Source organism: Seriola dumerili, unplaced genomic scaffold (assembly GCF_002260705.1).
Source record: "Seriola dumerili isolate Sdu_G_001 unplaced genomic scaffold, Sdu_1.0 BDQW01000035.1, whole genome shotgun sequence".
Lineage (NCBI taxonomy): Eukaryota > Metazoa > Chordata > Actinopteri > Carangiformes > Carangidae > Seriola > Seriola dumerili.
The window spans coordinates 3,041,633-3,052,720 of record NW_019174290.1 but is presented as its reverse complement, the minus strand read 5'-3'; positions in this window follow the sequence as shown (position 1 = coordinate 3,052,720).

Here is an 11,088-nt window from a genome sequence, read left to right as displayed (position 1 = left end):
AGTCTTTGAGGTTTCTGGAAAAATCTTCCAAACAGCAGTAAATTTTGTCAAACAAGTTATTTATTTTTCATAAAAACAGAGGCCTGTGATGTTGACACAGAAAAGGCGCAGACTGGGGCTAAATTCAGCCCTGTTGACCATCTCACACCACTTGCCTTTCAACCTGCATTGTGCCATTGCCTTGATGGCAACAACATTCACAACAGTGCATTGCCTTAAAGCTTAATGTAGCCGATCCATCACCAGTAGAAACTCCTCGATTGTAAAAGGAGAGTAGAAACTTTTCCTACATTCCATCACACCGAAACTGAAACAGTGACTCCGCTGGTTAGTGATTCACTTTGTAAATAATGTAAAGACATAGTATTTTTCTGACTATCAATATGTTTACATAGCATTAAAAAATGAAGGCCAGAAGAGTGAAGTGAAGTATGTGAGAGCACAGATATTTTAAAGTGGTCAGAGCATCCATATCTTGCATCAGATGTTTGAGAGCCCTGGCCTGCGGTGTGTTGACATGCTTTGGGTGTCTTCCTGTTCCCTGTAATGCAAATGAAGTTAATGGAGTAATGACACAAAAGACCCAGTGTGACGTGCCACCGTGTGTGTGTGTGTGTGTGGCCTGCATGTCGCCTAAATTTAGAGCGCTTTTCACAGAGAACAAAATGGAGTCATGTAGGACTGCAGCTCAACAACAATTAAAACAAAATTAATTATTGTTTATTAAGAGTTTAACACCAAAAAGCTAATTAGCTTCATCAGGACCGTGTGGGTGTAGTTTGAAGAGCAAAGGACAAAAACACAACAGCAGGAATCACTTATTTGAAAATACAAAATAAGACCCCATCTATAATAGAAATAAGCTGATAGAGAAAATGTTTTCATGGCCTTTAAAGGAGCTATTTGCAAGTTTTGCTATTGCTACATAGCCAGTGTTTACATATCAGTTGTTTTGTGAGTTCAGCATCAAATTTCATTCCTTTACTCACCAACAGCTGTCTCCAGTGGTGGAAAGCAACACCAATATTAACTCTTATCTCTATCACTTCTTTTCTCCTACTGGAGTTAGCATGCTAACCAGCTAGCCCCGGCCCCTTCTCGTCACTTTCCGATAGCGACTCACTGTAGCCTCCAATCTGCTTTTAAGACAAAGCATTGCTCAGAAGACGTATTATGACCTCTTGTCTTGTAAACGCAACAATGGCGGAAGCTGTCGTCAAGTGACAATCACCACCACCCCCTCCTGGCAAGAAACCACGTTCAGCGGCGGAGAAAACTTACAAATAGCTCCTTTAAATGTCAGAAAATAGTGAAAATTCCCATTTTGAAACCCATCTTAAAATCCAGTTGACCTGTTCGAAACTCTTGTATCATCCAACAAAGTATCCAAACCCAAAGATCATTCAGTTTGCTGATTATAAAACCAGTAACAAATCTCAAAATCACAAGGAATTTATTTGTATTTTTTCCTACAAATGACTAATTATTATATCAAAATTGATGTTGCTGATTGTTTTTCTGGCAATTGATTAATCACCTAATCGTGTCAGCTCTAAAGTAATGAATGAAGTAATTCCTTGTAAACAGTAGTTTGATGCTGCAGAATGCAGTGGATTATCTCATCAGTGCATCTTGAGTTCAGACATTTGAGATTTTTTAACATTTATCCTTCTGTAAACTTTCATTTAAATCACAAAGATTGTGGAAAACAGTTTGTAACTGATAAACCAACCATTTACAACTTCAAAACCCAGGAAAAATGTGTGTTTTTAGCATAAATAACGATTTGTCCCTCTTTTGGAAAAAAGAAACATCTTTAGTCACAACTTTTATTTCAATTGGATCATTAATTTGGCTGCAAAAAAAGACACACTAACTATTGTGAACCTTGAGCTGCTTTTCTCTTGCCTTGGACTCAGATCGTCCCTGTCTTCTTCTGCTCTCTGTCTCTGTCCTGAGTCTCCTCCTTTGTGTCGTCTCCTGCTGTCTTTTTAACAGCCCCGAGCGTCACAATGGCTGCCCTTTACATTAAATCACACTGGCCTGCAGCAGAAGAGCTGCTGTGGAATTTGAATACTTACTCACCCTTTTCACCACAACGTCCTTGTTAGGGGACGGTTACTGCAGTAACAGTGCAAACAGCAATTACCAATACTGACTCTGGCCTTGTAAATGGAAAGGTCAGTGTCATCCACAAATTTTTGTCAAGTTAAACTGGTATTGTTTCAAGTCACAAACCTGGTACAAACGTGCAACTTTATATTTAGAGTGAATCATTTTATATAATCTTTATAGTAGTCCTATATGTGTTCCCTCAATTTATCTCTCACCTAATGATTCATGTGTCTTGTTTTGGCATTAATTTCCCCAAGGACGTCTTTTGTACACAGGAGAGGACTGAAAGAATAGTTGAGGTGTTTTTTTACTCTGATGTGATTCTCTGTGATGAGGATGTTGACGTGTCTGCTGTAGTTTTCACACCTGTGCATAAATAGGTGCCGCGCCGCTCTGCTTGGTCTTTAACAATCTGAAGTGTCATGATGAAAAAAGCTGAAAGACTGATCACTACGTCGAGCAAATGATCATCTCTGATCACTAGACCACAGGGCTGCAAATCATGATCTTAACTGTTTATATTTCTGATGACGACATCAAAGAAATAAATAAAATCACATGTTGCTGTGTAGCCTGAAAACTTGTTCTCTGTTTTTTCTTGCTGCTCAATAATAGACGCTGCTGTGAATCATGAATGTTGACTATTTTTAAATCACTATTTTTGCTGTGCAGTCTGGAGGTCACGATGAGGACACTGATGGAAAAATTCCTGGTTGTGCAAGTAGCTCAGGTAAAAAAAACAAAAAAACAGACAAATATGGAAAATAGAACAAAAAAAAAGTAAGAAAAGCCCTTAAAAAACTCTTTTTTTGGGGGATGTGATGACAATTTCTCATTCAAATCAGGTTAAAATCAGTCTTATTCTAAGATGAATGTGTTGCAATAATAACACACAAACAGTAAAACCAGTTTGTCCCACGTCTGCCTTTAAACCACTAGAGTGCAGCAGAGTATCTGGGTTCATCGGTCTGTAATCTTCAACTCGTTGCATCCTCTGCCTTTTCTCTGTAATAACGAGCTTCTCAGAAACACACAAAGTGCTTTACAAATCAAGTAAATAAAATATATACTGTGTATAGATTTAAAACAACAAAATGTTTCAATACTGGAGTTGCATGGTGGTTCAGCCCCAGTACAAACACTGGGAGCAAAAGTAACCACATAAGTGGTAGAACCACAACACAGCAGAACCCTCAGTGATGATTTCTGATATTTCAGCATTTAAGCAGATACAGTTTTTAACATATGGACATAAAGAAATATCAATATCTTCTTAACATTTCAGGATAAATACACAGGTGTTCAGTGTTTTCTTTCGTCAGCTGTGTTGTGGTGTCTTTGGGGGCCTCATTTATCCATTTCTGGCGCAACTTTTCTTGATTTTTATTTAATTGAGAGAGTAACAGCATCAAATCTGCTGATGCACATGTTGATATAAATGATTACATGATCTCCTTGGTGTTGAGCTGAGGTGCTGCAGCAGTGATGTAATCTGACATTTTTCCAGGAGCAGAGTTAACGTGTCCAGAGTGGACCAGATAACAGAGGCCAGGAGGAAGAAACAAGCCGAGACCACAGAATATAAACGGCAACCATTTTGTGTTCCCATACAAATATAAAACATTCATTATTGTTGACTCATATATTGAACATGTCACATTCAGATCTGTGTATTAGGAATGACTCAGTACGGTGTGTCCAGTATATAGTCTTATCCTAGAGGCACTGAGCAGTATGGGCTGCTACCAAAGACAAAGTACGATGTACTGTATAGCATCAGATCTCAAGTAGCTCGTGACTTGGCACGTTGATCTCTAGATCAAAGTTGCTGTAGCCATGTGTGAGGGATTATGTTCCTCTCAATCCCTCTTTATCCTGCAGCTCAACCTAACACCTGAAGGAGGATCTTTACTTTCACTCTTGACTCTGCTGCAGGTAGTGACAGGTCTTCTCATCCACAGCTGGTGAGCAGTAGCATTCATATTCTTTTTTTTTTTTTTTTTTCCATCTTTGGTGGATGAAAGAGCAGCTCAAGGATGTTCCCTCGCTCATCAAGTACGTCATGAAGCGGACAACCGGGATTAAAGCGACAACAACGTTCCTGCACAGGAAGGACGCCTCTGCAACATGATCCCTAGAAAGAGTGAGTCACAACTTGTGTCTCTATTATGAGCGATTTTCAGCGCATATCTGCTACAGCAGTGGTTTTTTGGGAGCTCTTAAAAAGCCCCTCTTCTTCTGGGGAATTTCAAATCCTCCAACACTGATTGTTTGAATATCTGTAGCTAATTTTATCTGACATCAATCATTTACAGCTAAAAAAAGTTCACGCGAGTTCATTCTTTAAAGATTCTTTCGCTTTTTAATACACGCTGACAGTCTATGCAGTGTTTTACTACGGTATCCTGGTGGTGACCTTACTCCCTGTCACTTTAAAGGACACAATGTCGCTGCTGATTCTTGTCACAGCATGGCTCTGACCTTTAACACATGTATGCATGTAAATGTATGTGCCACAGCCTCCACAGCACAGTAACAACATGCCTGGATTTCACAGACTCATTCTACTACAGCCACGGGGGATTATCAGTGTAAGATCCACAGAGGACTGCTGAGATTAGCAGCCAGTCTAAATACAACTGCCTGTTTGCAGACAGCTGCCCAGGTGTCAATGAAACACTGAAGTGTTTTTTTTTCTTGTCAGAGTAGGAGAGAAAAGCTTTAGCCTGACAGTCGACTGTTGATGTGGTTGATGCTGACGTTTTCCTTCTGTCTTCAGATCTACGCGACGTGAACACACGGTGAAAGTCAAACCCCTCAACCGGCCCAACAGACGCAGAGAGACGGCACTGAAATAGACATGGGGTGAGGGACATACTTTACACACTGTGTTGATGCCAGAAACTTTGCTTTTCTCTTACTTTAGACAAAGTGAGACAACATGTTGTCTTACAATACAATGCTGAAATCAAATAAATGAAATGCTCAGTAGAGCTGAGAGTCAATTAATCAGTTAGCTGCTCAATAAGATGCTATTTTGAGAGTAGATAGATCATCAGTTTCAGTCATTTTCTGGATCTGGTTTTACAAAACTTGAGAATTTGTATTTGTATATCTTTGAGGTTTCTATTGATAGGAAGATAAAACAGAGAATATAAAGACACCACATGGGGCTCTGGGAAACTGTTATGGACCAATTTTGACAAAACTATGGAATGAACGATGGAGTGATGAAAATAATCGTGGGTTGCAGTGCTAATATTCAGAGTTACATTCACATTATTATTGATTCAGTCCATACATTTTCATGGCTGCTATTAAAGTTTAAAATACATTATTCAAGTACTACTGTATCAGACATGGTTCCGGCAATAACTTTATCAGAGCTACACTCAAACTCACTTCCTGCTAAGACGCAGTACATGGTCTGGAGATTTGATGGTAATTTATTTTAGGGCTGCAGCTTTTTAAAATAAATCTGATTGTCGTACATAATACAGCTGATTTTTCATCTGTTTTCCTGTTCCAGTGTCAGGAAAGAAATCTCACATCAGTAAAAGGACAGAGGTATATCAGCTGTTTCATGCTTTGGGTTTTACTTCACAGCAAATACGTCTCTGTTGACTAAATATCAGTGGATGTCCTACTCCGACATAGATGATACTGTACATTCAACAGCATCCTCTCTGATAACTGTTTCACTCCACAAAAGCCTCATTATTATCATTTCCACATCAGACATTCGTCGCTATTTGGTCCTCAGCTTATGTTCAACCAAAACAGCGTGAATGAGACAAAAGAAATTGGTCAATTATTCAGCAGCCATTCACAGAGCTTTCTGCTAATCCCACCATGCTCTACTGAACTAATGGCGGCAGCAGGTGCAGGCAGCTGTGACCAGAGAGACATGAAATTATGGACAAATGATCAAACTCTACTCTGCACATTCTGGTTTTGTTCTCGAACCAGACTTCGTTTACTGGGTCAGTTCACATGTAGGAAACATTGTGGTGTAGGATTTATTGGCTCTTTATGTGTAGCTGCTTTGATGCTATTATTTGAATATGGTATTTTTTTTCCCCCTCTAACATTCAAAGTTTAATCAGGAGTATTGAGTTTTTACAGTGAGATTCATTATATTCTGTTTAATTCTCAGACTTAAAGCAGAAAGCTGTTGTTGATCTACACCGTGCACTGCATGAATGGACTTTAAAGTTTTAGTCGGTGGTGGAAAGTAACTTGGATTTAACTATACTGTACTTTTTTGTACTTTACAGTCCATTTGATGTTACTTTGTTGGTCTACTCTACTTTTCAGACCAAATCTTACATACAAAACAATAATACTGTGAGCTTGTAAAATTGGATGCTTTAACTGTCAAATGGAATAAAACATATTTTAAAGTAGTGTCACCTTGAATGCTACAACACTGAAATGCATGTTAAATGTTATTGCATCAGTATATTGTGTATGTGTAATCCTCTGAGGGGCCTCTCTGCATAATAGGAACTTTTCCTTTCTGTACTTTGAACTCATTTTGCTGATAATACTTCTGCACTTTTGCTGAGGTAGCACTTTGAATTCAGAATTTCACATGTAAAGGACTTTTAAAACTTTGATGTGGCTTCTTTAGCTTTCACGAGGATCTGGATACTTCATTCTGTACCTGTGAAGTTATTTAAGAAACAGAGACGCGATGCTGAAACAAACAGAAATCTTTGCACCAAGTCTGTGATTGTGCGCTGCATACTAAGCAGATGCCCTTTGACTGTGGCACACAAACACACACAAACACACACACATACACATATGCATGCACACACACTGCATTAGTTCTCTAAAATAGTTGTGAGGCCTTCAGATGCATCAAGATCAACCCCTCCCCCTCCTCACCCAGACAACACACACCAGACAATAAACCTCATGCCGCCTTTTTTTTTCTATCACACAAAATCAGTAATGGAAAAGGAATGCAAATAACCTGTTTCTGTCTTTCTTTCTGTTCTTTTCTTTCTTTCTTTCTTTTTTAATCTGAAAAGAGTCTTTCATGGGCTGCTGCATAATGTAGGGTTGTCAAGGCAACAGCCTCCCTCATAAGAAGGGAGGGGCCCGACTGGAAACCACAGTAACAACTGGTGCTGGGATGTCCCGTCAGGAGTCCCAGCAGGAGGCTGGTGCTGTTGAAAAACTTTACAAACACACTCAGTTTTCTTTTTTCATGCTTCATGATAGATGCTAATAATGTACAGTATATACGTTTATTGTAGAAACAAGTGTAATCTTTCATCTCTTTATTGAACAGACCCATTAAACATTCACAGTGCTGGTGGAAAAACTAAGTGAACCCTTTGGGTTTAATAACTGGTTGAACTTCTTTTAGTTCCAATAACCTCAAACAATCTCTTTGTGTAGCTGCTGATCAAACCTGCACAATGTTCAGCAGGAATCATGGACAGCTGCTTCAGCTCAGCCATGATCTTATGTCTTGTGTGAGCCGCTCTCTGAGGTCAGTCAACAGCCTCTCTACGGAGTTAAGGTCTGGGATCAGACTGGGCGTCTTCGAGAGCTGTATTTTCGTCGTCTGAAGTCATTCTGTATTATTTCCATGTTTATGGTTGTTGTCCTGCTGCATCTCTCTGACAGCCACCCTGATATTATCTTGTCAGATAAACCTGGTAATTCATTTTCCTCCCCATGATGTCGGGTTGTCCAGGCCCAGAGAGCAGCCAAGCCCCAAATCATGATGCTTCCTCCACCCTACTTCACCTTTGGGATGTTGTTTTCATGTTGGTTTGCTGAGCCCTTTTCACACATAGTGCTGCATGTTCTTCCCGAACAATTGAACCTCAGTCCATAAAACCTTTTCTCAGTAGTGTTGTAGAAAGTCTTTGACAAACCCTATGCATGCAGCTCTGTGGTGTCCATGGCAGAACACCATGCTCTATGATGTTAACCAGCTCCAACGGTTAGTTTAGGCTTCTTGCTGTTACTCTGAGTTTCGTTGTTGCATAATTCTGATCAATCTGCGTTTGAGTCTTTGCACTCATTTTAGCAGGACACCCACCTCGAGGGAGATTAGTGACAGAACTAAATCATCTCCATTTAGAGACAGTTTGTCTGACTGTGGACTCGTGAATATCTAAACTCTTTTTGATCTGTAACCCTCTTCCAGCTTTTCTTGATCATTAAGTCTTCTGAGGGTCTTAGGCATGACCCACGTCAGCAGATGTGTCTTATGAATAGCAGACTAAATGTAATCTCACTTCAGGAAGCTTTTAAATGTAGGACTTTTACTAGAAATTACATTTATTTTTGCACTTTAGTAACTGTTTTTGTGCTTTGTACTTTTGTTGCTATGACACTTCACATTCCCTTTGTGGGATCAAAAAGTATTTTATCTTATAGGAACAACTTTTATTTTAAAAACCAACCTGGAGCCTACAGACAGGAGAATGTAATTTAAAAATGATTAAATTGTATCACTTTACAAGTAGCTAATAGGCTTCATAAAGCAAAGCCTATCATAGGTGATTCAAATATTTTTTCACTCGGTGCGTCACACATACCACAAAACTGCTTGTATAACCGCTGTAGAGGAAAACAGAAATAATGCATGGACACAGAGACTATTTTTACACGTGTATGTAATATTTATGAAGTCGTCTATTTTATTTTTTATTTTTTTTCCAAACTGAATTAGCTCGAACTGCATCCGGCGGCGGATGCCTGTCCCTTTTATTGTCGGCGGATCCCTTTAATAAATGAGGTGGAAGTGAGTTGAAGCGGCTCCCGGTTCAGCCGTGGTTTGTTCGTTCAGAGCAGCAGAGGGGACGGTGAGTGTGGAGCAGAGACAGCCAGAGAAGCACAGCAGCTGAACAAGGGGGAAAAAGTCAGCGAGGATCACCGCCTGTCACCTGACGACATCCTCATGCGTCATTGTAGTTTTCTCACCGGCAGATAGGATAACCTTTAGGTGAGTGAAACGGAACACACTGCATGTCCTTCAATGGGAAACATTAGCTGGGATTGAATTGAACGTCTGCACTTGATTTGATGAGAGAGTTGGATTAACGCATTAAACCAGAAGAAGCTTTAAGATGAAGAATTATATTTGATTCCAGTATAAAATTACACACGCCTCCAATCATTTAAAGTGCAAGTGTCCAGACGGTCCTGTCGTTACTGCCTGCGTCCTCATGGTATGTTAATTTATGAATGTGCACCACTTCACTAATCCATTTACAGCAGGTCTGTTCCCAAGGCAGATCTGCAGCGGGACAGGCAGCAGGCTGGTGTTTGTGTCAGCATCTTAAAGCTGCAAAAACTTGAATGAACCTCGGTGCCTGCTGGTGCACTTGATGAGTTGAGTCGAACAGGGTGTCATGGATCACATGGCTGGTGGTTTTATGTGCAATGAACATAGTTTAAACATAGTTTCAAGTGCACAGACTCAAATTTAGTGATTTATTCAAGGTCTACTGTCAGAAGGCCTCAGCCCCCAGGTTGCTTGTGAAAAGGTGGATGTACTGACTGCTTTTAGAGCTGCTGCTGCTGCTGTGTGTTTTCTAAGAGGAGATATTTAATTAGAGGTGAGTATTCAGTTATTTGAGGTTAAACTTGACCTATGAGTATGTGCATTTAGATTTGACACTAAAGCTGAATGGAACTTTTCACAGCACAGATCCTGACTTGTAGTAGGCCTATAACAAATAACTGAATCAGTTTCTGCATTGCACTGCAATAAATGCTGGAATGGAGTCATCATTCTGTTCTTCAGTTCCACCTGTGTGTGTGTGTGTGTGTGTGTGTGCGTGTGTGTGCATGTGTGTGCGTGTGTGTGCGTGTGTGTGTGTGTGTTACACGACACATGTCAAAATGTGGGAAAAATAGAAAAGTGCTGTGATGCTAGAAAGTTAATTACAAAACATAAAGTACAAGATTGGCAACAAAGAAAAGAAAAGAAATGTGTAGTTCAAGTTCCAGATGTAAATGAACAAACTACAACTTGTGGTCTTAGGGGGAGTTCCCCCCTGTAGTTTGTTCATTTACACATTAAATAGACAAGATACAGTGTGTTACTGCAAACTGAAGAGTGCTGGTCGAAGAGTCAGACCAGCTGTCCTTTTTCGGGTCTTTCTGCTAAACTAAGTTAATCATCTTCCGGTGCCAGTAAATTGCCTCAAATGATGTCACTCGAGTCACCGCCAGCTGTCAGTCTGAAGACTGCAAGTTTGAAAATGAAAAAATAACCCTGATGTGTGGAGTTAGAAAGAAGTGAACTTATCAGACCTCTATAGCCCGCTCCTCATCTCAGCTCCTCATCCCAGCTCAAGGCCACATTAGCTGCTATTAGCATAACAGACCCAAATCTCCCGCTGAACATATCGGTGGTAAAGTTGCCTTGTGGGTAATGTAGGCACCAGGTTTTGACCATAGAAGAGACAATATCTTTGGTGCTGCTGCACCAATTTTAATTCTTTTTTGTAAACTGTCCACCATGAGTGAAGCAATATCATAGAAGCTAAACTGCTAAAGTGCTCCATTACTTTGACATTCGGCTTGTTTGCTGTCTTACTGAGGGTTGACATCAGTCTGGTCTCTGTCTGCAGTGGGCAGACTGGTCTGGGATATGGTTGAGGAGTGGTGTAAGCGTTAGCAACTCTAGGTAATTTGCAAAGTTGTCCTATTAAAATTTTGTGTGTTCTTTGAGCAGCTGATGTGGCGAGTGCTAGCCAGAGTTACGTGCACGTTCAGGAGTCACCTGTCTTTTCAGAGAGCTCTGGAGAGCTGCGTGCAGTCAGGGAAGCTGTACAGCTCTCTGCTTGTTAAACCGCAGTGTCTTGTTTTCTATTTCCACATGTTAAATTCAAAAGATGCTATATGTGTGGGTGTGGAGGATTTGGAGTTGTTACAGGCAACTTTGACTGAGCAGACAGCTGAGTAACAACAATAATGAGTAACGTAACAACGTGC